General features: G+C 44.1%; 1 protein-coding gene across 1 annotated transcript in view; it reads right to left on the reverse strand.

Annotated features, from left to right (window-relative positions):
* RAB27A (RAB27A, member RAS oncogene family) overlaps positions 1 to 20417 on the reverse strand; it is a 170166-nt gene extending 149749 nt beyond the window's left edge. The window contains exon 1 of the mRNA XM_073618757.1: positions 20264 to 20417. The gene's annotated coding sequence lies outside the window, so the exon portion shown is untranslated. The remainder of the gene's footprint in view (positions 1 to 20263) is intronic.
* Positions 20418 to 27574: the final 7157 nt, after the last annotated feature.

Below are 27574 nucleotides of genomic sequence, written 5' to 3' on the forward strand. Positions count from 1 at the left end.
TAATAAAAGGAGTTGGGAATCCTGCAGAGGGCAATGTGTCATAGAAAGGAAGGACCGACATGTAACAAGGGTATTCATGCTCATTTAACAAGGCAATGTGATGATATGGAATGTGCAGTAACCATAGCAACCAATAAAAAAAAACGAACTCAAATCATCTGAATTATGTAACCACCGGGATATTATCATCGCGCTCTCAACAGCCTTATTAGCCCCGTGCAAGACAAAGAAATAGAGGTTTATACAATAGAGACTGCATTAGCAGACGACTTTTTCATAATTTTCCTCCACTCTCCTGGTATAGCAGTTGCACAATGTGTTTAACCACTTCACTGCCAGGCACTTTCACCCCTTCCTGCCAATGCTATTTTTCAGATTTCAGCGCTGTCACGTTTTTAAATGACAATTGCGTGGTCATGCTACACTGTAACCATGTGAAATTTTTATCATTTTCTTCACACAAATAGAGCTTTCTTTTGGTGATGTTTAATCACTGCTGGGTTTATTTTTTACAAAAAAAAAACACTAGCGAGGACTGCAGAGAACAGGGGCAGACTGGGCCGCCAAAAAAAGTCAGCCGCAGACAGTGCCGCTTTACTAACTGACAGTATTTTATCCCGGCAGGCCAACCCGTAGCTTGCTCCACCTCCACCGCTGGCTCTACTGCCCACTGGTTGCTAGGACCACGGCACCTGGCATCTAGCAATCAGTGACATTACGTCCCTGCCCTAATGCAGAGCGAGGCCCCAGCATTCAAGGCAGAGGAGGATTTAACTGCCTCCTCCTCCACACTTAGTGCTTTAGCTCCACCCACCTCCATCTTCTCCAGCGGCACGGCATGCACAGAGGGAAGGGAAAGGTAACTACCAGGCCTCGGTTGAGAGCAACTCTCAAAACTCTGAGGTGAGACTGGATGCCAGGAATGGATTGGAACCATGTGTGTCATGAGGGAGCCAGGGGAACTGCAGAGACCCATACAAAGAGGAAGGGTTAATCCTGGACTTGTAGTCCTCCACTTTTGGGGGTTCACAACCCCAAAAAAGTGAAGGACTACAGATCCCAGCATGAGCCCCTCAGAGCTGAGGAAGAGACACCCCCCTTGCCCCCCCAACTAGTGAAGGACTACGTGACCCACGAGATCTAAGGGGTCACATCCTTCGATCTCAGGGGTTCATGCTGGGACTTGTAGTCCTTCAATTTTAGAGGGCGTCACATCCTTAGATCTCCGTGATTCATGCTGGGACCCTCCCAAAAGTGAAGGACTGCAAGTCCCAGCATGAACTCTCAGAGCTGAGGAAGCGACACTTCTCCTCCTCTCCCCCCCCCCCCCCAAACTAGTGAAGGACTACAAGTCCAAGCATGAACTCCTGACATTTAATGATGTGAGCCCTTAGATCTCTGGGGTTCATTCATACTTGGACCGCATAGCCACCAGAGACCCCACATAGCATAGTTTACAGATGTAGGGGTGGATCTTAAACAGAAAGGAGTGTGGCAAATTTAGATAGATGTGTGCGTGGGGGGGGGGGGGGGGGTGCCCGACTTTAGCCTTGCCTAGGGCAGCAGAAAACCAAAATACACCACTGTATACACCACTGGGCGTCACATACTGGCACTTCATGTCTCAGCACAGCAGTGTGGTGTGTTGCACTGTAGTGCGGTGACATGAGGTGCCGTCCAATGCTCTGCATTTTTCATCACACCAACAATGTGGTGTGAACAGGGCACAAAAAAAATGGTTTTCCCATGTGCCCTAGCAGTGACCTGCGTTTATCCAGTGCAGAACAAACGCAGCTCAGCACACATGAGAATGATCCCTTAATGTTGGTCACCTACAAAGTGTCCTAATAGCCTTCAGATAAACATTACAAAAATGATCTGCAGTCGTTGAAAGTCTAATAATCGGATTAAAAAAAAAAAAAAAAAAAAAAACACACACAACCTTTTTCATGGGGAAAATATAGCTTGAACACTCAGGAAATGCGACAGTCTTTCATAACCCTCCCCCTAGTGTGCACAAGGAAGTTTGTTGCTAGTGACAAGCAAACAAGTCACTTAGACATTATCTACAATAACTGGAGCACATGGCTGTCCTTTCAGTACACAGCTTCCTGTTACACCACAGGCGGTTTGAAGCGATAAAGCATTCGGTCCTGAACTAGTATTGCAAAGCTGATTGGAACATCTGATTTGTTAACATTTAGGTAACTGACAGCGCCAAATGTACCGTCAAATGAGGAAATGCAAAATGCTGTAAGCCTATTACTCGTTTAGCACTAGTATAACTAGTTTTACATAAACAATCTACATCACAAAACACCTGCGTTTGAGCTCTGCTCAAATTTATTCTGATGAGCAGAGATACTCCATCCACTGAGGCAAGTATGATTAGCCCCCCCCAAAAAAATAAAAAAAATGCAGCTACAGGCATCATTCAGATATCCTCGTTTTCTGTGCACCATAAGAATGATCATAGTGGGCAGTTCCGTCGCTTGATCGTTCTTACAGGACGTCCCCCCCCTCCTGCCGCCATCTGGTGCTTCTCAGGGCTCTCCTGTGCCATCGGGGACCCGGAGAAAGAATCGATCGCCGCCAGTTGACGACCATAGAGATCAATGACCATGGAAGGCCCGTGGTGTGACGTTATGACATCACGTCGGGCCGCGGTTGTAAACAAAGCCGCAATAGCGGCTGGTAAGCATGAGATTGTGGATTTTCAATCTCATGCTTTCCAGCCTGGAGAGAGATGTGGGGTCTTATTGACCCGCATCTCTCCATAAAGAGGACCTGTCACGAACCATTCCTATTACAAGGGATGTTTACAAAGGAATAAAAGTGTAAAAGTGATAAAAAAAAAAAAAAGTAAAGAAAATAAAGTGTAAAAAAAAAAAAAAATAAATGTTTTTTAAAAACGCCCTGTCCCCAGTAGCTCACACTCAGAAGCGAACACGCAAGTCCCTCCCACATATGTAAACGCCATTCAAATGTGGGTATCACCGCATGCGTTCTAGTGCGAGCAACAATTCTAGCACTAGATCTCCTCTGTAACTCGAAACTGGTAACCTGTAAAAAAAATTTAAAGCTTCGCCTATGGAGATTTTTCAGTACCGAAGTTCGGCGCCATTCCACGAGTGTGCGCAATTTTAAATAGAGACATGCAAGGTATCCATTTACTTGGCGTAACATCTGTCACATCATACAAAAAAAATTGGGCTAACTTTACTGTTTTGTTGTTTTTTTTAATTCATGAAACCGTCCCCCCCAAAAAAAAGGTGTTGGAAAAATTGTTGCGCAAATACCGTGCAGAGTCTACCGAGTGCTAGAGTAGGCCTGGTATGGAAGTGGTTAATGTACACGGGACTTTTTAATACCTCCCCTGAATGATTTAACTTGACAGATAGTAAACAATGGTTTTTTTTTTTTAAAAAGTTTTTCTGCATTTGTGTTTAAAAAAAAAAAAATTATTATTATAAATAGTCAGAAATGTATCTCCATTAACCACTTGACCACTGAGCACTTAAACCCCCTTCCTAACCAGACCAATTGTCAGCTTTCGGTGCTCTCACATTTTGAATGACAATTACTCAGTCGTGCAACACTGTACCAATATAAAATTTGCGCCCTTTTTTTCACACAAATAGAGATTTCTTTTGGTGGTATTTAATCACCGCTGGGTTTTTTATTTTTTGCGCTGTAAATCAAAAAAGACTGAAAATTCGGTAAAAAAAAAATCTTTGTTTCTGTTAAAATTTATTGCAGAGTATGGCAAGTATTGGCAGAGTATTGCACAGTATGGGCACAGAGCAGTGCTGTGGGCAGTGGGCACTACAGATCCAGCCCGCAGCGTTGCTAAAAACGATCTCTCCCCGTCTCCCCTCGCACTGTACAGATCGGTACAGAGAGGGGAGAACCAGCGTCATGACATAACGCCAGTTTGTTTACAAGTGATCGCTTCGTCATTTGACGGAGTGATCACGTGGTAAGCAGACATTTACCGCGATCCGTGATGCGCCTGGTCTGCCGGACCCGGCGGTCACGGATGTTTGCGGGAGAGCGCCCCAGAGGGGGCGCGCGAGAGCAACATTCTGGGAGGACGTCCATGGACACCCTCCCAGAATAAGCCAACCGCGCTGTAGCCGTCTTTCGGCTATGGCCCAGTCGGCAAGTGGTTAAAAACGCCTGTAAACGAAAATTGGCTAAAAAACGCAAGTTACCACGGTTACAAGCATTTGGCGTTTCAAAATGCCTCTGAACATCCGTCCTGAACGCATTTTTTGCTTTCCAAAAAATGCTTTTAAACGCAACTGCCTAGAAACGACCCAGTGTAGATGTACTGATAAGATAACAGAGGAGAGTTCAGGGGCAGCTGAAAAAAATGCCCAACTGCTCCTAAACGTCTGTTTACCAGCAGCAGTGTACATGAGGCCTAAAAGTGCTCAGTAGTGTCATAAAACAAGTATAACCTTCAGAGCTCTGTGCGGGAGCAGAGGGCTCCCGTGTGCATGCATGGGAGTGACATCATCACAGCCCCGGCCATTCATACAACCGGAGCCCGCAAACCCAGAAGGAAGATTGGGTGAAGATGGCAGTGCTGGGGAGCCATGAGGGCTCCATATACAGGTAAGTCTGTCCTACAAGTACATTATGACTTAAACATATGGGGGGGGGGGGCATTGTTTATTTTTCTGGCAGTTTACTACCGTTTTAACATTCAATTTTGGAATGAATGTCATTTCTTGGACAAAAAGCAGATTAGTCATTAAAAATTGGTTAAAAAAAACATATGCTATTCCTTCAAATTTTGTTGTCACTGCAAATTGAACATTGATTTGACACCAATAGCGATTTGAAATGCGAACGAATGTTTATGAAATAAAGGTTTTGAAATGAAATTCCTCTAGCATATATCCGGCTTACATTTATCTGCACAGGATTTCGATATTATTTATTATTATTTCAGGTACTTATATAGCGCCATCAATTTCCACAGCGCTTTACATATACATTGTACATTCACATCAGTCCCTAACCCTCAAGGAGCTTACAATCTAAGGGACAATGACAATGGAATTGACGATAATTAATGCTTATTGCTATATTCTTCATGAATTTGGAGAAAAATAGCCTTCACCCCGACCAGCCCACTCATACCCAGAGAGCTTGGATACTTTAACTGCTTGAGATCCGCACTATAGCCGAATGACAGCTACAGCGCGGACCTACTTTGCTGGGAGTACGTCTATTGACGTCCTTCCGTGCCCGAGCAGGGCGTGGCGCGCTCTGTGATCAGCGAGTCTATGAGACTCAGCTGATCACAGATCGGAGTGAGGGGTCGATCCCGACCCCTTACCATGTGATCAGCTGTCAGCCAATGACAGCTGATCATGGGATGTAAACAGAGCCAGTAATTGGCTATTTTTTCTCCTCGTGCTGACAGCGCGAGGAGAAAAAACAAAAAAAGCCCATCACAGGCGGCTCTCAGGAGGGACATCAATCCCGATCAAGGAAAGCTCCCGCCAGCTCATCAGTGCCCACCAGCGCCACCTACCAGTGCCCGCAGTGCCACCCATCAGTTCCTCATCAACAGTGCTGCCCATCAGTGTCACCTACCAGTGCCCATCAGTGCCCCCCCCCCCCCCATCAGTGCCATCTCATCAGTGGCCATCAGTGTCGCCTTATCTGTGCCCATCAGTGCCGCCTCATCAGCGCACATCAATGAAGGAGAAAAATTACCTGTTTGCAAAATTTTATAACAAACTATGAAACATGATTTTTTTTTTTCAAAATTTTCCATCTTTTTGTTTGTTTAGCAAAAAATAAAAACCCCAGCTGTAATTAAATATCACCAAAAGAAGGCTCTATTTGTCTGAAAAAAATGATAAAAATGTAATTTGGATACAGTGTTGTATGACCGCGCAATTGTTAAAGTGTGAGAGCGCTGAAAGCTGAAAATTGGCCTGGGCAGGAGGGGGGTTTAAGTGCCCAGGTAAGCAAGTGGTTAAAGGACTCCAATATTTCAGGAAGAAAAATCTGCAGTGAAATGGTCAGAATGTCAGATAAAAGCATAAGGAACTGGCTGTATGTTTCCCTTGAGAATTTGACCGTGGTGTCATCTGCACTACATCACTACAAGCTCAGCTATTTTAACTGATAAAGAAATCCAAACCATCCCATTGACTGGCTCTATAAGGGTGTTACAGTAACAAGAAATGTTCATGTTTTTTAATACATTCATAACAGTCTATCAAGTATTGCTCTGTAAATGAATAGCTTGGTATTTGCACATGGCTGCCGCCTCCCCGTCACACAGTACCGCTTCCCCAAACCTCTGAATAGGGAGCTTGTGCTGCAAGACACTCCGGTGCACAGATGAACAACAAACTGAAATATTTTAGGTGGAGGGAAGTAAAAATTTAAAAAAATAAAATATGGTTGCATAAGTGTGCACACCCTTAACCACTTACGGACCGCCACACGCCGATATACGTCCTAAGTTTGAAGAGAAAGATCGTTATGGCAGCAGTTAGCTGCCATAACCCCGGTATCCTCTTCTTCGGCCGGCGGTACGCTTTCTGATAAGAGTGGTCTCTGCGGCGGATTTGCTGCAAGATCACTTTTATTGGCGGCGGGAGAGGCCTCCCCCCCTCCCGCCGCAATTCGGTGCCCTCCGCCACTTACAGGGGCTATCGGATCTTTACCCATGCTGGATATGGAGGCCAGTGAGGGGAAGATGGCCCCCACCAGTCTCCATATCACTGCAGGGCGGAGGCGACGTCAAAACATCATATCCGCCCATAGCTCTTAAAAGGGCCATTTATTTTTTTGTTTTCTTTGTATTGCATTTTAGTGTAAATATGAGATCTGAGGTCTTTTTGACCCCAGATCTCATATTTAAGAGGTCCTGTCATGCTTTTTTTCTATTACAAGGGATGTTTACATTCCTTGTAATAGGAATAAAAGGGACACAATTTTTATTTATTTTTTTCAAACAGTGTAAAAATAAAAAGGTAAAATAAATAAGGAAAAAAATCTGTATCTCTCTCTCTCTCTATCTATTATATATATATTTTTTTTTTTAAATGCGCCCTGTCCCGCCAAGCCTGCGTGCAGAAGTGAACGCATACATGAGTAGTGCTCACATATGCAAACGGTGTTCAAACCACACACGTGAGGTATCGCCGCGATTGGTAGAGCGAGAGCAATATTTCTAGCCCTAGACCTCCTCTGTAACTTAAACATGCAACCTGTAGAATTTTTTAAACGTCGCCTATGGAGATTTTTAAGGGTAAAAGTTTGTCGCCATTCCATGAGCGGGCGTAATTTTGAAGCGCGACATGTTGGGTATCAATTTACTCAGGGTAACATTATCTTTTACAATATTAAAAAAAAATGGGCTAACTTTACTGTTGTCTTTTTTTTTTAATTCATTGTATTTTTTTCACAAAAAAAAAAAAAAAGTGGCTTGTAAGACCGCTGGGCAAATACGGTGTGACAAAGTATTGCAATGACTGCCATTTTATTCTCTAGGTGGTTAAAAGAAAAAATGTATAATGTTTGGGGGTTCTAAGTAATTTTCTAGCAAAAAAAATAGTTTTTAACTTGTAAACAACACATCTCAAAAAGAGGCTTGGTCCTTAAGTGATTAAACTAATACTTTGTTGAAGCGCCTTTTGATTTTATTACAGCACTCAGTCTTTTTGGGTATGAGTCTATCAGCATGGCACATCCTGATTTGGCAATATTTGCCCACTCTTTTTTGCAAAACACTCCAAATCTGTCAGATTGCGAGGGCATCTCCTGTGCACAGTCCTCTTCAGATCACCCCACAGATTTTCTATCGGATTCAGGTCTGGGCTCTGGCTGGGCCATTCCAAAACTTTAATCTTCTTCTGGTAAAGTCATTCCTTTGTTGATTAGGATGTATGCTTTGGGTCGTTGTCATGCTGCAAGATGAAGTTCCTCTTCATGTTCAGCTTTCTAGCAGAAGCCTGAAGGTTTTGTGCCGATATTGACTGATATTTAGAACTGTTCATAAATCCCTCTACCTTGACTAAGGCTCATGTTCCAGCTAAGAAAAGCAGCCCCAAAGCATGATGCTGCCACCACCATGCTTCACGGTGGGTATGGTGTTCTTTTGGTGATGTGTAGTGTTTTTGCGCCAAACATCTTTTGAAATAAGCTTATTTTGTCTGATTTGGTATTATAAGACCATTACATATTTTCCCACATGTTTTTGGGAGACTTCAGATGTGTTTTTGCAAAATTTAGCCAGGCTTGGATGTTTTTATTCGTAAGATAAGGCTTCCGTTTTGCCACTCTACCCAATAGTCCAGACATATGAAGAATATGGGAGATTGTTGTCACATGTACCACAAAGCCAGTACTTGCCAGATATTCCTGCAGCTTCTTTAACCGCTTCCTGCCTGCCGTCATATGACGTCCTGGACTTTGAGCGGTGATATCTGAATGATGCCTGCAGCTACAGGCATCAGATATCGACTTTAGAGCCGGCGATTCCCTACACCATAAGAACGATCACAGCGACTGTTCAGCCGCTTGATCGTTCTTACAGGGGCGGTGAGAGGAGACGTCCCCCCTCCCGCTGCCCTCCGGTGCTTCTACCGACTCACCCCTGCCATCGGCGAGTGAGAGAAGGGATCCGCCGGCCCCAGATGCTGACCATAGTGCTTTCCGGAAGACCAGATGGTCCCTGGAATCTCTATGATTGTTAGATAACAAAAGGTAGGAAGTTTGTTAAAATCCCTGCAATGTACATAGATGGTGGAGTGGAGTTACTCTTTAAAGCTAAACTCCACCATAAACGTTAAAGCCGTGTTCCAGCCAAAAATTTTACTTTTTAGATACAAATACCCCTATAATCCTCATGCTTAATGTACTCTAATAAAAGGTATGCTGTAAACTAAGGTCCATTTTGTATTTTTGCAGCAGTGTTTTCTTACTTTTGTAAGTATCAGCAGGCCGCGGCCATCTCCTGTGTGGGCATCTGAAGCCAGACTATCTCTTCCTGTATTCCATGCATGCTGGTTACCCAGCATGCACCTCCAGATCTTGCACATGCTCAGAGCAGTGTAATAGGTTGTAGGTCAGGTTTCTATAGCAACAGCAGCGTCAGAGGAAGCTGCTGCCCCTTAGCTATGGAAACCTCTCGTCCCCCTCCAGGAACTAGGAAGTTTATCTACATTTTCAAAGATTATAAATCTAGAAATACAAAAAGCTCCTGCAAAAGGTAAATACTTTTTAAAAGATGCTAATTGTAAAGGATATCCTTTGTTTCTGTGCAGATTATATATTTGCACAGAAACAAGGGATATGATTTACAATTAGCATCTTTTAAAAAGTAATTACCTTTTGCAGGGCCTGCCCCAAAGTGCCACCATTAAAATTGCCCGTCATATTGCCACCATCAAAACTGCCCCATCCTATTGCCATCAAAACTGCCCCATCATATTCCTCTATTATAAATCATTAGTAATGCTGTGGCTGTGCTGTCCCCCAGGTTCTGAGATGAGCTGAGATGCTCCAGCCGCCTCCCCCACCGCCTATCACTGTGTATAGGAAGCGTTGGTAACCATGGCAACAAAAGCCTGGTTACCTTTTTTAAAAATGGCGCTGGCCGCCGCCTTGCATCGCATCATTTACAGTTTGCAAATAACGCGATGCTACGGCCCAGCGATGCCCATTGCCTCTTGGGATTGATGACACACATCTCCCAGGAGGCATTGCAAACCAGAAATGGCGTGCAGGACCGCGGCCAGGGAGGAGGAAGTGAAAAATAAATACTTGATTAACCACTTCCGGACCAGCCGCTGCAGCTTCAATGTGGCAGGTTGGCTTGGCAAAAAAAAAAAAAAAAAATCGACATTACCTTACGTCGCTTTTCCTTTTGGCCACAAGAGGCGCGTGCCCGCAGCGTGTGTCCAGAGCCAATGCGAGTGCCTGGCGGGCGCAATGACCACGGGGCACCAGCGATCGCTTGTGACAGAGCGAGAACACAGATCCCAGTTCTTTCAGGGGAGTAGAGACAGATTTTGTGTTCATACTGAGTATGAACACCGATCTCTCTACTCCTAGACAGTCCCACCCCCCCCCCCCCCACAGTTAGAACACACCTAGGTAACATCTAACCCCTTCCCTGCCAGTGACATTTATACAGTAATCAGTGAATTGTTATAGCACTGATTGCTGTATAATTATCAATGGTCACAAAAATGTGTCAAAAGTGTCCAATTTAACCGCTGCAATATCGCAGTCCCGATAAGAATTTTTTTTTTAAAAAAGCCATAAATCTATCCCCTAGACGCTATAACTTTTGCGCAAACCACTCAATATACACTTATTGCGATTTTTTTTTACCAAAAATATGTAGAAGAATACATATCGGCCCAAACTGAGGGAAAATTTTTTTTTTGAAAAAGAAAAAACATGGGATATTTATTATAGTAAAAAGTAAAAGATATTTTTTTTTTGTTTATAGCACAAAAAATAAAAACCACAGGTGAGCAAATACCACCAAAAGAAAGCTCTATTTGTGGGGAAAAAAGAATGTCAATTTTGTTTGGGTACAACGTCGCACGACCACGCAATTGCCAGTTAGTGCCGTATCGCAAAAAATGGCCTGGTCATTGAGCAGCCAATACTTCCGGCGCCGAAAGAAAAAAAAAATATCCAATTCGTTTACAATGCACAGATTAGTGAGGGATCCTGAGGAGTTGAAAATGTGGGTAGAACTCCGCTTTAATTGCCATATAATCCCTCAATAGCCTCAAGGGATATAAATTCCACTTAGTGGGTACCAAATGCCTTTCAGAACCCAGATATAACCTTGCAAATGTAGCAGTGACATCATCACTGTTCTGTACAGAGATCAGGGTTGTGGGAGGAACCCAGCAGGCTCCACCCACTACAGGCTGCCTGCAGAAAACTACAGGAGGGGGCGGAGACCAGACCAGTCACCCTGCAGAGAGAGAGCCACAGTGACGGTCTTTATTACAGGAAGTTTCTGCACAGAGGAAAAGTTTCACACCAGATTATTGCACAGATCTGGAAAATACACACAGCACACCAATATTCAAGAAAGAATACACGTCTTTAGTATTTGCATATCCTGAAGTCAGGTTTAAGCAAAACGACTATCAATCGCCGGCCCCTCTGTCAGTTTTCAAGGCAGAACTGATTGGACCCTCCATACACCCCTTAGGCCCGGCGAATGTAAAACGGACTCTGCTGTCAGTTTACACCAGTCTACCTCCAATCCGATCCACTAAAAGAAAAACGGAAGGGGATCTGTCCCCCTCCGTCTAGGTGGATCGAATCGGAGGGCTGTCCATTTACACCCACTGGTCCATAAGACAGAGTGGGCTCTGTCCGTGCCCTCTCTGTATAAACTAAGCAGACACAGACCTGTCACCCACTGACTCATATCAGCAGAGAGGGGGGGGGGGGGGGGGGGGATGTCAGTGGACAGGTCTTCTGCTGATCTGATCAGAGTCCATCGTTGTGTGAATGGGGCCGTACTATAGGGCAATTTATCAGATCTTGGTGATGTTTTCCCATAGCACTAAAAACCCAATATAAGAATAGCAAAAGAAATGTTCAAACATAGGCATGTGTAATCATAACCCAGCTTTATCTGTGGGCTGTATGTATTTTATGTCATTAATAAATTGTATTTTTTTTTCTACCCATACAATGTCCAATTGTTGACACGTTAGGTGGGTTTTCAGTGTTAAAACCCCATCAGGTATATTTATTAAGCAATCAATGTGTTATTCACTGTATATGAATACATATTAAGCAGAAAGATTCACCTGCAGTGAATGTTTGGTGAATGTCACTTTCACTGCTTTGTAAATATGCCCAATGAATCTATGGCATGGATACGATTTGTTTACTTTGCTAGATTACCATCCACTTTGCAAAGTGAACAAACACTTTAAAAAGTGAATATTCTCTATTCCCTTAGTACAGTGCACTCCAAACTGTGGCTCATTCCTTGACTTTATTTGGCCTCCTGGGGCACTACACCTCCCACTGACGCCCACGACGCGGCACTACTCCTCCCGGGAGACTTTATCCAGCCCTCGGGGCACTGTTCTTCCTACAGAAATTAGGCATTATTCCTCCCACCGACGCCAAGGGCGGGGCACCGCTCCTCCCACCGATGCCAACGACGGGGCACCGCTCCTCCCACCGATGCCAAGGGCGGGGCACCGCCCCTCCCACCGACGCCAAGGGCGGGGCACCGCTCCTCCCACCGACGCCAAGGGCGGGGCACCGCTCCTTCCATCATTATCAACAATGGGTCATTATTCTTCACCCTACTGACCACTGGTGCTATGTGACCCCCAAGCCTGAGACATTGTTTACGGACGCTGCGCTGTGGCATGTTCTACCGCTTCAGTAAATAAGCAGAAATAAATATAGTTAACATATGTTCATGTGCGCTCTGTCAGCTCAAATAGAGAGAAATGGGTGATTAATCTACTCTCTATAGTGGGGAGTCCATGCATGAGAGTTCAAATGCAGCACAAGATGTGTAGATGGTCACAGATGGGCTGACTCTGGATGGCTGCCGGCTCATAAAAAGCTAGAAGGGGCTCTGTAGACAGCAAAAAAAAAAAAAAAAAAATCTTGTAATCTCTACAATCTTACAAGTTTAAAATGGTCTGTCCTATATTAAAATGTTTTTATCACGCTGCACTTAGATGGCGCTACTCTCTTTGTTTTTTCAGGAAATAAACCCCTATGCGTTCCTGGGTAAAACTCAGTCTTCAGGGAAAACTAAAACCCACCCTTGCAGTGGGGCTGTCCCCACACTACAAGGGATAAATGCTCATTCACATCCAGGGGACCAAAAAGAAAGCACTTGTATTTACCTGATCCCTGCTTGCCTACACACTGGCATCCTCAAGTCCAATTCAGAACTATGGGCAATGCATTGCACTTGATGTCAGAGGTCTTGCAGCCATTAAGGATTACAGAGTTGTGTTAATGTAAGCCTTATATACAGTGCCTTGAAAAAGTATTCATACCTTTGGAAATTTTCCACATTTTGTCATGTTATAGCCAAAAACTTAAATGTATTTTATTGGGATTATATTTGATAGACCAACACAAAGTGGCACATAATTGTGAAGTGGAAGGAAAATGATAAATGGTTTTCAAATTCTTTTACAAATAAATGTGAAAAGTGTGGTGTGCATTTGTATTCAGCCCCCTTTACTCTGATACCCCTAACTAAAATCTAGTGGAACCTATTGCCTTCAGAAGTCACTTAATTAGTAAATAGAGTCCACCTGTGTGGGTAATTTATTCTCAGTATAAATACAGCTGTTCTGTGAAGCCCTCATAGGTTTGTTAAAGAACCTTAGTAGGGAAGATGAGACTGAGGGAACCAGTCTAGAAACGCAGAGTGCCAGCAGGAGCAGAAGATCGGGAAAGTAAAAATGCCATTTCCTGGTCCCCTAAATCCAAGCAAGCATTTAACCCTTACAGTGAGGGGGGGAGCCCCACCGCAAGGGAGTATTTTTTTTTTCACCCCAGGATTAAAAAAAGGAGTTCACACAGCACCCATGTAGTAACAAGAAGAGCTCCCCCAACTTCCACATCTGCCCTGCTTTTACTGGAGCTGCAGTATTGGACTTCACCTTCAGTGCCACCTACTGGTAAAACCTGGTATTTCAGTACATTTACAAAACAATTCTGAACCCTCAATGTATTAGTAAAGCTCGCCATACATGGCTTGTTTCCTAAACCGATTTCCCCATCCATACATCCTGCTGAACTGGCCTATTTTTGGACAGTGTGTACCCAGTTTTAGCGGGGTGTGGAAGGTAGGTATGGTTACAAAAAAAAAAAAAAAAAAGTTTTTACAGTAAACACAGGTATGAGGGTATTGCCTTTGCTTAGTACACAACACTCTTGTATCACAGAGCACTGGGGTTAGAAGCAATCCACTTTATTTTTCTTCCCAGAAAAACCCAACACACCCACAAATGGATATGATGGATGTACAAAGTTTCTATCTTATTTTTTCCATGAATGAGACATTACGTGTACATATATGTATTTTCCTTGTCGGCAAATACTGCTTTTTATAGCTGCAATATCTAAAAGACATCTGGATAACAGGAGCCCATTATTGTCTCTAATTGCTTTTAAGTACAGTTGGCATTAGAAGCAAATATCAAAAATGACGGTCATTACCCGACTAAGTCAGAAATGACACAAGTGAACTAGGAATTCAGGTTTACCTAGGAACACTAGAAATGTGTAGAGCGACAACTGTATATTGTAATGGAAGTACGTTATAACTAAACACTTTCTAAAGATGAAATTTAGGTATGGCATCTTTTACATGGTTACACTGGGCCAGCTTGGAGCAATGTAAATATGTATGTGCCATATCTCAAGAAAGAAGAAGAAGGAAGTGATCCCTAATGCCACACATCCATGTAGTGCTACGATGATGAGAGCGACAACCTCAACCTGGACGCCAACCAAGCCATGCCCACAATGCGTTTCGCTCTGCCCCTCAGAGCTTAATCATGGGGCTGTATGTGCCATACCAGTGGGATCCCCATAGAAGCTGGAAATCTCTGTAGTAGGCATCACTATTACAATGATCTCCACTAGCTCCTGGGTCCTGTGGCGAGCCTCTGGCCTGCTGCATAGTGAACACAGGAGGTTGCTCCCTCGACACGAGCATCATTCAAGGAACACAATTTTCTCAAAGACATGGCAGCTGGACCCTGTACTGGGTAAAGTTCACGTTTAGGGCTGTATGCATTCAGAAACAGGACTGGAACGAAGAATATGTGCATTTTGGGAATACAGTACATCCCTGAACATATACGGTCCTACATGAGTGTACCACCCAGTACAGCATTCAGCCATGTATTTCAGCTATGACAGGCTGGCAGAGGGGCTGGACCCTGTACTGTGCAAAAAACAACCACAGGTAAAACTCTGTAGCCTCCCTGTCTGCGTGGCAGCGAGTATCACAGGAGATACTTTAAAGCTCGGTTCACACTTGAATCGTGCCGATTCCCACATCGCACAAGTGTGGGTTACCGCATCACATCTCACTCGCAGGCAGTTCACACTGCCCTCTGCAAACTGCTGTGGGTGTCAACGTAAAGTTAATGACGCCCCCAGATCGCATTGCGGACTGTGAAATCAGACAGGAAACAGTGCAGACCAAAAAATTAAAAAAAAAAAGGGTCTGGCACCATTCTGGGCCAAATGCGTTGCAAATTCAGCCACACAAACTGTATGGCTGAATCTGAATTTGCATCGCCCAGATATCGCATGTAATGTGCACCCCCCCCCCCTCCCCCCGGACCCATCCCTTTATGCCCGAAGGGTCTGGTATGGTCTTGGGGGGAGGGGACTCCACGCTTTTTTTTGGGGGGGGTTTTTTTGGCTTTTTTGCTTTGTCATTATGGGGTACTGAGTGTAGAATAATGAGGAAAATAATGTATTTAAACAACTGTAGTATCAGGCTGCAACATACTAAAACTGAGAAAAGTGACGGGGTCTGAATACTTTATGAATGCGCTGTAAATGTGAACAGCTGTTTCTGAAACTTAGCAAAGAAAAATGACCTAACCAACTCCTTGTGCTGCTTCATCCTCCTCTATAAGCTCTGTTGTACAGCAGGCTGCATAAGGCTGATGCCAAGTTATATGCAGTTACTTAAACTGCTTGCACTGAAAAAAAAAAAAAAAATGTATTCACTTAAGCATTAAGGATTACAGAGTTGTGTTAATGTAAGCCTTATATACAGTGCCTTGAAAAAGTATTCATACCTTTGGAAATTTTCCACATTTTGTCATGTTATAGCCAAAAACTTAAATGTATTTTATTGGGATTATATTTGATAGACCAACACAAAGTGGCACATAATTGTGAAGTGGAAGGAAAATGATAAATGGTTTTCAAATTCTTTTACAAATAAATGTGAAAAGTGTGGTGTGCATTTGTATTCAGCCCCCTTTACTCTGATACCCCTAACTAAAATCTAGTGGAACCTATTGCCTTCAGAAGTCACTTAATTAGTAAATAGAGTCCACCTGTGTGGGTAATTTATTCTCAGTATAAATACAGCTGTTCTGTGAAGCCCTCATAGGTTTGTTAAAGAACCTTAGTGAACAAACAGCATCATGAAGGCCAAGGCAACACACCAGACAGGTCAGAGCTAAAGTTGTGGAGAAGTTTAAAGCAGGGTTAGGTTATAAAAAAAAAAAAAAAAAAAAATCCCAAACTTTGAACATCTCACGGAGCACTGTTCAATCCATCATCCAAAAATGGAAAGAGTATGGCACACAACTGCAAACCTACCAAGACATGGCCGTCCACTTAAACTGACAGGCTGGGCAAGGAGAGCATCTATCAGAGAAGTAGCCAAGAGGCCCATGGTAACTCTGGAGGAGTTGCAGAGATCCACAGCTCAGGTGGGAGAATCTGTCCACAGGACAACTATTAGTCGTGCACTCCACAAATCTGGCCTTTATGGAAGAGTGGCAAGAAGAAATCCATTGATGAAAGAAAGCCATAAGAAGTCCTGTTTGCAGTTTGCGAGAAGCCATGTGGGGGACACAGCAAACATGTGGGAGAAGGTGCTTTGGTCAGATGAGACCAAAATTTAACTTTTTGGCCTAAAAGCAAAATGCTATGTGTGGCGGAAAATGAACACTGCACATCACCCTGAACACACCATCCCCACCGTGAAACATGGTGGTGGCAATGGCAGCAGGGACAGGGAAGCTGGTCAGAGTTGATGGGAAGATGGATGAAGCCAAATGCAGGGCAATCTTAGAAGAAAACCTGTTATGCCGCGTACACACGACCGGAATTCCGCTCAAGCTGTCTTGCATACACACGATCACACCAAATTCCGACCGTCCAAAATGTAGGACGGGACTAGAAAACGAAAGTTCAATAGCCAGTAGCTTCCGTCTCGTACTTGATTCAGAGCATGTGTCGTTTTCGGAACAGCATACAGACGAGTGTTTTTTCCGATAGTAATTTGTTCCGTCGGAAAAATATAGAACATGCTCTCTATCTTAGTCCGTCTGAATTTGACGGAAAAAGTCTGATGGGGCATACATACGGTCGGAATATACGATGAAGAGCTCCCATTGGACTCTTTCTGTCAGAAATTCCGCTCGTGTGTACGCGGCATTAGTCTGTAAAAGACTTGAGACTGGGGCGGAGGTTCACCTTCCATCAGGACAACGACCTTAAACATACAGTCAGAGCTACAATGGAATGGTTGAGATCAAAGCATATTCATGTGTTAGAATGGCCCAGTCAAAGTCCAGACCTAAATCCAATTGAGACGCTGTGGCAAGACTTGAAAATTGCTGTTCACAGACGCTCTCCATCCAATCTGACAGAGCTTGAGCTATTTTGCAAAGAAGAAGAAAGTCACTCTAGATGTGCAAAGCTGGTAGAGACATCCCCAAAAAGACTTGCAGCTGCAATTGCAGGGAAAGGTGGTTCTACAAAGTATTGACTCAGGGGGGCTGAATACAAATGCACACCACACTTTTCACATATTTCTGAAAAAAAAAAAAAAATTTGAAAAACAAATTTTTTTAATTTCAAGGCGTTAGAATACTTTTTCAAGGCACTTTATGTGCCGGCATTTCACCTTTAAAGCAGAACTCAAGTTCTGCTTTTGTTTACTGCAAGCAAGCAGGTTTTTTTCTACTACATTAACCACTTGCTGCCCGCCGTCATAGGTGCAGCTGTTGTTCTGGGCCGCCGTCATGTGACGGCGCAGCCTTCCAGGCAGCCCAGGGGGCGCGTGCGTGCCGCATCGCTCGGGTCCCGGTGCGCATGCCCGGTGGCCGCGATGTCCGCCGGGCACCCGCGATTGCCCGGTAACTGAGCAGGACCGTGGATCTGTGTGTGTAAACACACAGATCCACGCCCTGTCAGATGGGAGGAGACCGATGGTGTGTTCCCAGTACAGAGGAACACTGATCGGTCTCCTCCCCTTGTGAATCCCCTCCCCCCACACAGTTAGAATCACTCCCTAGCAACACATTAACCCCTACAGCGCCCCCTCCTGGTTAACCCCTTCATTGCCAGTCACATTTATACAGTAATCAATGCATTTTTATAGCACGGATCGCTGTATAAATGTGAATGGTCCCAAAAATGTGTCAAAATTGTCCGATGTGTCCGCCGCAATATCGCAGTCATGATAAAAAAAAAAAAAAAAAAAAAAAAAAAAATCGCAGATCGCCGCCATTACTAGTAAAAAAAAAAAAAAATAATAATAATAAAAATGCTATAAATCTATTCCCTTATTTTGTAGACGCTATAACTTTTGCGCAAACCAATAAATATACGCTTATTGCGATATTTTTTATCAAAAATATGTAGAAGAATACGTATCGGCCTAAAATGAGGAAAATATTTGTTTAAAAAAAAAAAAAAAAAAACTTGGATACTTATTATAGCAAAAAGTAAAAAATATTGTGTTTTTTTCATACTTGTCACTCTTGTTTTGTTTATAGCACAAGAAATAAAAAACGCAGGGGTGATCAAATACCACCAAAAGAAAGCTCTATTAGTGGGGAAAAAAATATAAAAATTTCATTTGTGTACAGTGTTGTATGACAGCCCAGATCCTCCTCTTCTTGGGTCCCTCGCTGGAGCTCCAAGCCCCTCTTTGGTGGGTGCCAAAGAGGGGGAGAGCATGCACTGGTGCCCCCATGGAAAGCAGCTTTCCATGGGGGCACCAGTGCGTGCAGCCCCCGAGTCTCGCTGCTGTGTCAATTGACACAGACAGCGGGACTTGGCCCCACGTCTCAGCATTTGATTGACAGCAGTAGGAGCCACAGCTGTGAAGCTGCCCAATGAGGGGGAGACAGCAGCGGGAACCACTACCGTTGTGCACATCGCTGGATCAGATTGGGCTCAGGTAATAAGGGGGGGGGGGGGCTGCACTACAGAAGGTTTAAAGTGAAAAACACTTTAAAAAAATGCATCAAAAAAAAAAAAAAAAAAAAAAAAATGCGTTAGCATATATTTTTTTCATGCTTCTGCATTTTTCTTTTTTGTAGGAGGAGACTGGTTGTCGAACACAAAACCCTACCAAAAATACCTTTACATGCATTTTTGATGCAGTACCACTGAAGTCTATGCAGCCAAAACCGTACTGTGCTACGTGTAAAAAAGTCCCTGAAACTTTTCCAAGATCACACAGCAGGAAACTGCAAAGATGTGAATGGCCCCATAGGAAATAATGTTAAATGGCTTGCGGTGCGTTTCTGCAAATCAAACCCAAAAAAAAACAAAAAAAAACAAAAAAAAACATAAAAAACCCCTGAAAACACAAAAGAACGCATCAACCGCACATGCTCAGATATGAACCAGGCCTAGGGGCTCATTCACATAACTGATTAGTCCATGAATCCACCTTGAGCAGTGTGCAGGCCCCTATAGAAGTGGATGAAGATTCAGCAGCTGCATAGACACAATATTGCCTGACAAATAGGAAGGAGCCGAGGCCCTGTGTGGGGGGGGCCGTGCCCCCCACTCCTGTGTACTTATCATACTTTTTACATATGACTGTGGGGGGGGCCCCACACATCTGCCAGCAGATCTGTACAGAGGAGGGGACTGATCGCCCCTCTGAATAAGCCCTAAGAGACCAAAAATACCATTCTGCCCCCTCCCCCCCCCAAAAAAAAACTTTCCAATAACACAACAAACTTCTCAGGTGTGAATGGGGGGGGGGGGTCAGGTGTACAGAGGGGTGTGTCAGAGGTCATGTGACCGTGTCCAGATGACAGGTGTGTAGGAGAGTCTAGAAGAGCCATCAGTCCTCCTAATATATGGGAGGGAAAAAAAAAAAAAAAAATTATATATATATATATATATATATATATATATATATATATATACACAAATCATCTGTAGTGACATGTTATTCTGGATAGAGATATATATATATATGGGGGGGGGGGTTCTAACATGTCACTACAGATGACTTGTACAATGGAAGAGAGCCCACTAATCTCCAGGAATCACCCCAACCAGACATCCCATAATATACACTGAATGTAATCCCAAAGTCAATGCAATCATCAGGAAAACTTCCTATCAATCATTCTTTCCATATAAAACTATAATAAGGAAGGTGGAGCCCGGAGCACAGAAGTCGGCTCGCCCCTCCATATATCCGATCCCCGGGAGGAGATCACACCCCGCCCTCCCCTCTCACCTGTACTCCCCGTCCTCATCCCGCTCCCCGCACACACAGATTGCCCTTTTTTGGCTTCTCGTAGAGCGGATAACATAGAGGAACATCACTTCCCGAGCCGGAGCCAGGACACACCCACGGGGAGGTCTCTGTGGATAGCCCGTGTGCTAGGAAGCCCCGCCCACCAAGGAGGAGCCTCCCCCACACTGTGTGCAGGATGGAGCTGTGACCGCTCTCCTCATATACTGTACAGAGCTGTGTGCTAAGATAGAGACTGACTGTACTATATACATTATATATATGATATATACCGACTGTACTGTATATATATGTGATATATACTGACTGTACTATATACATTATATATGTGATATATACTGACTGTACTATATACATTATATATAGTACATACTAACTGTACTATAAACAGTATATATTATTTGACATATACTAACTGTACTATATATTTATATAATATATACTCACTGAACTATATGTATACAGTATATATTATGTGATAGATACTGACTGTACTATATATACTGTATATTAAATGATATATACTAACTGTACTATATACAGTATATATATATATATATACTTCTAGATTGTAAGCTCTAACGAGCAAGGCCCTCTGATGCCTCCTGTATTGATTTGTATTGTAACTGTACTGTCTGCCCTCATGTTGTAAAGCACTGTGCAAACTGTTGGTGCTATATAAATATATAAATCCTGTATAATAATAATAATATATATTATGTGATCTATACTGTATATATTATATGATATATACTGTTTTATATATATATATATATACTATATACAGTATATGTATTATGTGGTATATGCTGACTGTACTATATACACAGTATCTCACAAAAGTGAGTACATCCCTCACATTTTTATGAATATTTTATTATATCTTTTCATGTGACAACACTGAATAAATGACACTTTGCTACAATGTAAAGTAGTGAGTGTACAGCTTGTATAACAGTGTAAATTTGCTGTCCCCTCAAAATAACTCAACACACAGCCAATAATGTCTAAACCGCTGGCAACAAAAGTGAGTACACCCCTAAGTAAAAATGTCCAAATTGGGCCCAAAGTGTCAATATTTTGTGTGGCCGCCATTATTTTCCAGTACTGCCTTAACCCTCTTGGGCACGGAATTCACCAGAGCTTCACAGGTTGCCACTGAAGTTCTCTTCCACTCCTCCATGATGACATCACAGAGCTGGTGGATATTAGAGACCTTGCACTCCTCCACCTTCCATTTGAGGATGCCCCACAGATGCTCTAGGGCAGTGATGGCGAACCTTGGCACCCCAGATGTTTTGGAACTACATTTCCCATGATGTTTATGCACTCTGCAGTGTAGTCGAGAATCATGGGAAATGTAGTTCCAAAACATCTGGGGTGCCAAGGTTCACCATCACTGCTCTAGGGTTTAGGTCTGGAGACATGCTTGGCCAGTCCATCAAATTTACCCTCAGCTTCTTTAGCAAGGCAGTGGTCATCTTGGAGGTGTGTTTGGGGTCGTTATGTTGGAATACTGCCCTGTGGCCCAGTCTCTGAATGGAGTGAATCATGCTCTGCTTCAGTATGTCACAGTACATGTTGGCATTCATAGTTCCCTCAATGAACTGTAGCTCCCCAGTGCCGGCAGCACTCATTCAGCCCCAGACCATGACACTCCCACCACCATGCTTGACTGTAGGCAAGACACACTTGTCTTTGTACTCCTCACCTGGTTGCCGCCACACACGCTTGACACCATCTGAACAAAATAAGTTTATCTTGGTCTCATCAGACCCTAGGACATGGTTCCAGTAATCCATGTCCTTAGTTTGCTTGTCTTCAGCAAACTGTTTGCGGGCCTTCTTGTGCATCATCTTTAGAAGAGGCTTCCTTCTGGGACAACAGCCATGCAGACCAAATTGATGCAGTGTGCGGCGTATGGTCTGAGCACTGACAGGCTGACCACCCCACCCCTTCAACCTCTACAGCAATGCTGGCAGCACTCATACACTCTATTTCCCAAAGACAACCTCTGGATATGACGCTGAGCATGTGCACTCACCTTCTTTGGTCAACCATGGCGAGGCCTGTTCTGAATGGAACCTGTCCTGTTAAACCGCTGGATGGTCTTGGCCACCGTGCTGCAGATCAGTTTCAGGGTCTTGGCAATCTTCTTATAGCCTAGGCCATCTTTATGTTGAGCAACAATTCTTTTTTTCAGATCATCAGAGAGTTCTTTGCCATGGGGTGCAATATTGAACTTCCAGTGACCAGTATGAGAGCGTGAGAGCGATAACACCAAATTTAACACACCTGCTCCCCATTCACACCTGAGACCTTGTAACACTAACGAGTCACATGACACCAGGGAGGGAAAAGGGATAACTGGGCCCAATTTGGACATTTTCACTTAGGGGTGTACTCACTTTTTGTTGCCAGCGGTTAGACATGAATGGCTGTGTGTTGAGTTATTTTGAGGGGACAGAAAATTTACACTGTTATACAAGCTGTACACTCACTACTTTACATTGTAGCAAAGTGTCATTTCTTCAGTGTTGTCACATGAAAAGATATAATAAAATATTTACAAAAATGTGAGGGGTGTACTCACTTTTGTGAAATACTGTATATGTTATTTGATATATATATATATATATATATATATATATATACTAACTGTACTATATACAGTATACATATTATGTGATATCTACTATCTATCTACAGTACATGATATATACTGACTGTACAATACATTATACAATGAACCGAGCTGTCTTTTAACCACATGCCTATCAGGGTAATTCTTTTTCCTAGAAAATGACTCAAAACCCCCATACATGATACATTTTCTGAAAGGAGAGGACCTGGAGAATCAAATGGTGGTTGTTGCATTTTTTTTAGGTAACACAATATTTGCACAGCTATTTATCAGATGTATGGTTTCCAGACAAATAGACTAAAATGAATTGTAGTGCATATAAATACAGCATAACACCCAATTTTTTGGTAAAATATATAAGATGGGTTTGTGCTGACTAAATCGATATCAAACATATCAAGTCTTAGAAACGCAAGTCTGGAAAATTGCAAATAAACCAGGGTAGCCAAAATTCTGCATAGGTGACACCTTGAGGCTGGGTTCACACTGCTCCGATATGAAAATCGCTCGACTTTGCCAGACGACTTGCAACTATTGCGACTGCAACTTTGACGCAACTTCAGGGAATATCTGTGTAATCTTTCTGTAATGTGGGATCCAAATCACATCAATTAAGCTGATGATCTGACTTGGATGCGACTTCCATCCTATTCTATGGGCTGAAATTGGACAGAAGTCGGCCTAAAGTAGTGCAGGAACCTTTCCCAAAGTTGGACTGACACAAGCTGGACCAGTTAAGACGGCTCTCATAGGGAAACATTAATTTTTACATGTCATGCAACATGTGCTCTCAAAGTCGGAGCACATTTCACACCAGTGTGAACCGGGCCTTACAGGTCATCAATTTGGAGTTATTCGATCAAAGATTGTATGGCTCAGAACAGTGGAAAACAAAGTCTTACCTTGGAAGTTTGCAGTCAGAGTATCCAAGCCGAGGTGTCCTCCCACACACCGTGACAAACGGTCATCAAGAAAAAGAAGCAGCCGGCAGCTCTATAACATCAACTGTATTTATTGTAAAGCCTTCACAGTGAGTACAGTCAGCAGCAGACTCATTTCAGCGATAAGCCTTGTTCACAGCTGTCCTGTGCTGTACTGTACTGTACTGTGCTGTATTGTACTGTGTTGTACTGTGCTGTGCTGTAATGTGCTGTGCTGTAGACATGTCCGCCGTCAATAAATTTGTTTAGTTTTGTTCCATTTCGTATTAGAATTAATTCGTATTTTGTAAACGGAAGCATAGCAATTCTTTTTTCAGATCCTCCCGAATGTACCAATTTACGGAAATTCGTACGAAAAGAAAAGTGCGAATCAACACTCACCAAACTTCTACTAACATGAAATTAGCAGAATGAGACCAAAGAACCATGTAGTACGTCACTAAGTTTGTGATTCTTGGTGTACGCAAGACAAGTTTGGGGCAATGCCCTTCGGACAAAAGTCCACGGTTTTGTTGGCCAACAATCCGATGTGTGTGTGTACGAGGCTTTAGAGAGAGGAACTTTGAAAAATGAGTGATGTCCTGCTTAAGACCCCTTTGACACTGGTGGCATTTTTTCAGGCGCTTTAGCGCTAAAAATAGCGTCTGTAAAGTGCCTTTAAAATGACTCATCTGCAGTCCCAGTGTGAAAGCCCGAGTGCTTTCACACTGGAGCGGTGCACTGGCACTGGCAGGAAGTTAAAAAAAGTCCTGCAAGCAGCATCTTTGGGGCGCTTTAGGAGCAGGTTTATACACCACTCCTAAAGCACCCCTGCCCATTGCTTTGCGGGCGCTTTTAGCCCTTTATTCAGCCTCTAACAGGGGTTAAAACACCCCCCTAGCGTCCGAAAAGCGCCTCTTAAACGAAGGTAAAGTGCCGCTAAAACTAGCGGTGCTTTACTGCTAACGTGGCCGCACTGTCAGCGTAAAGGGGCTGTTAAAGTGGTTGTAAACCCTTACATACCACTTTTACCTACAGGTAAGCATATAATAAGGCTCACCTGTAGGTACTGGAAATATCTCCTGAACCTGTATGCGCACTAAAGAAATGGCACGATTCTATAGGGTCCATGCCACGACCGTCGGCTCCTGACCGCAGGAGTGACGTCACTTGACTCTAGCCAGTCACAGAGCTGGAAGGAAGAGGGGTGAAGATGGACGTGGCCACCAGCGGGGACATCGCAGACATCGCGGGTTTCGTTTGCAGGTAATGCAGTGTACACACGACCGCACTTTCCGGCAGACTAGGTCCGACGGTCTTCCCAATGGACTTCCGACGGACTTTCTGAACGGACGGACTTGCCTACACACGACTGGACTTTTCGGCAGACTAGGTCCACCGGTCTTCCCGACGGACTTTTGACAGAGTTACGGCGGACTTTCCGAATGAACGGACTTGCCCACACACGGACAAGTCCGTTCATTTTGAACATGACTCGGGTACGACGGGAGTAGAAAAGGAAGTCAATCTCGCCGCTTTTATCGGCGAGATTGGCACCTTGCGAGCCTCGTCGCGGGGCATACCAGGCCCATACCAGGCCCCAGAAAAAATGACGTGGGGTCCCCCCAAAATCCATACCAGACCCCGATCCGAGCACGCAGCCTGGCCAGTCAGGAAAGGGGGTGGGGACGAGTGAGCGCCCCCCTCCTGAATCGTACCAGGCCGCATGCCCTCAACATGGGGGGGTGGGTGCTTTGGGGGAGGGAGGCGCCCTGCGGCCGCTCCACCCCAAAGCACCTTGTCCCCATGTTGATGAGATCAAGGGCCTCTTCCCGACAACCCTGGCCGTTGGTTGTCGGGGTCTGCGGGCGGGGGGGCTTATCGGAATCTGGAAGCCCCTTTAATAAGGGGGCCCCCAGATCCCGGCCCCCCACCCTATGTGAATGAGTATGGGGTACATCGTACGCCTACCCATTCACCTAGGGAAAAAGTGTCAATAAAAAAACACACTACACAGTTTTTTAAAGTAATTTATTAGACAGCTCCAGGGGTCTTCTTCCGGCTCCGGGGGTCTTCTTCCAACTTCGGGGGTCTTCTTCTGACTTCGGACGTCTCTCTCTCACCCCACGCCGTTTTTTCGACGTAGGCGGTTCCCCTTAAAATCCATACCAGACCTAAGGGCCTGGTATGCCCCGCTCTTTCCGCAATAGGAACATTGGTTTTTCCTATTGCAGCGAGCGCGAGATGTAGTACCCTGCCCTTGCGTCGTATCTGGTCCGTCGGACCAGCATACAGACGAACAGGCTTTCCGTCAGGTACTGAGTCCGGCGGAGTTACGACAGAAAGATTTGAAGCAAGTTTCAAATCTAAAGTCCGTCGGAAGTCCGATGCAGCCCACACACGGTCAGATTGTCCGCCGGATTCGGTCCATCGGACCAGTCCGGTCGGAAAGTCCGCCCGTGTGTACGCAGCATAAGTGGTACATAATGGGCTAGTATGGGATGCTTTTACTTAGCAGGGGAATAAAGAGGAAGTAAAACCCATCAGGTTAACCCATTAACCACTTCAGCTCCAGAAGGTTTACCCCCCTACAGGCCATTTTTTGCGGTACGGCACTGCGTTACTTTAACTGATTGCGTGTTCGTGCGACTATGTACCCAAATAAAATGTATGTGCTTTTTTTCACACAAATAGAGCTTCTTTTGGTGGTATTTGATCACCTCTGCAGTTTTTATTTTTCGCACTATAAACAAAAATAACCTGACAATTTAAAAAAAAAAAACAATATTTTTTACTTTCTGCTATAAAACATTCCCAATAAAAAAAAATTAAAAACCGTAAAAAATCTAATTTCTTCATTAATTTAGGCCAATATGTATTCTGCTACATATTTTTGGTAAAAAATATTCCAATAAGCATATATTGATTGGTTTGCGCAAAAAGTTATAGCATCTACAACCTATGGAATTTTTTATATTTTTACTAGCAATGGCGGCGGTCAGCGACATATAGCTGGACTCTGACATTGCGGTGGACAAATCAGACACTAAGTGAAACTTTTGACACTTTTTTGGGGACTACAGTGATCAGTGCTAAATAATATGCACTGTCACTGTACTAATGACACCTGCAGGGAAGGGGTTAACATCAGGGGCAATCAAAGGGTTAAAGGATAACTAAGGGTTCCTTTTTTATTTATTTTTTAAAAAAACAAACATGTTGTACTTACCTTATCTGTGCAATTGGTTTTGCACAGAGTGGCCCCGATCCTCCCCTTCTGGGGTCTCTCAGCGCCACTCCTGGCTCCTCCTCTTCGAGTGCCCCGTCAAAGAAGCGCCCTTCCTTTGGGTCACCATGCAAGTGCGCTCCCTTGTCCTGCTGCTGCATCTATTGACACAGGCAGAAGGACTGGCTCCACCCCCCGGCTCCTGCGTTATTGGATTTGATTGACAGCAGCGGGAGCCAATGGCTGCGCTGGTATCAATCTACCCAATCAGGACCCGAGACACCAGCTGGAGCCGGTGTGCTCATCCCCGATGCAGGATCGATCGGGCTCAGGTAAGTAAAAGGGAGGCTTTGGGAGGCTGGTGCATTACAAGGGGTTTTTCACCTCAATGCATAAAAAACCGTGAGGGTTTACAACCCCTGTCTGCCTCGGGAACGATCGGCGGGTCCTGGGGGACATCGGGGCCCACTGATTCACTCCCATGCGTGCCCCAGGCCTGGAAG

Source organism: Aquarana catesbeiana, linkage group LG03 (assembly GCF_042186555.1).
Source record: "Aquarana catesbeiana isolate 2022-GZ linkage group LG03, ASM4218655v1, whole genome shotgun sequence".
NCBI lineage: Eukaryota > Metazoa > Chordata > Amphibia > Anura > Ranidae > Aquarana > Aquarana catesbeiana.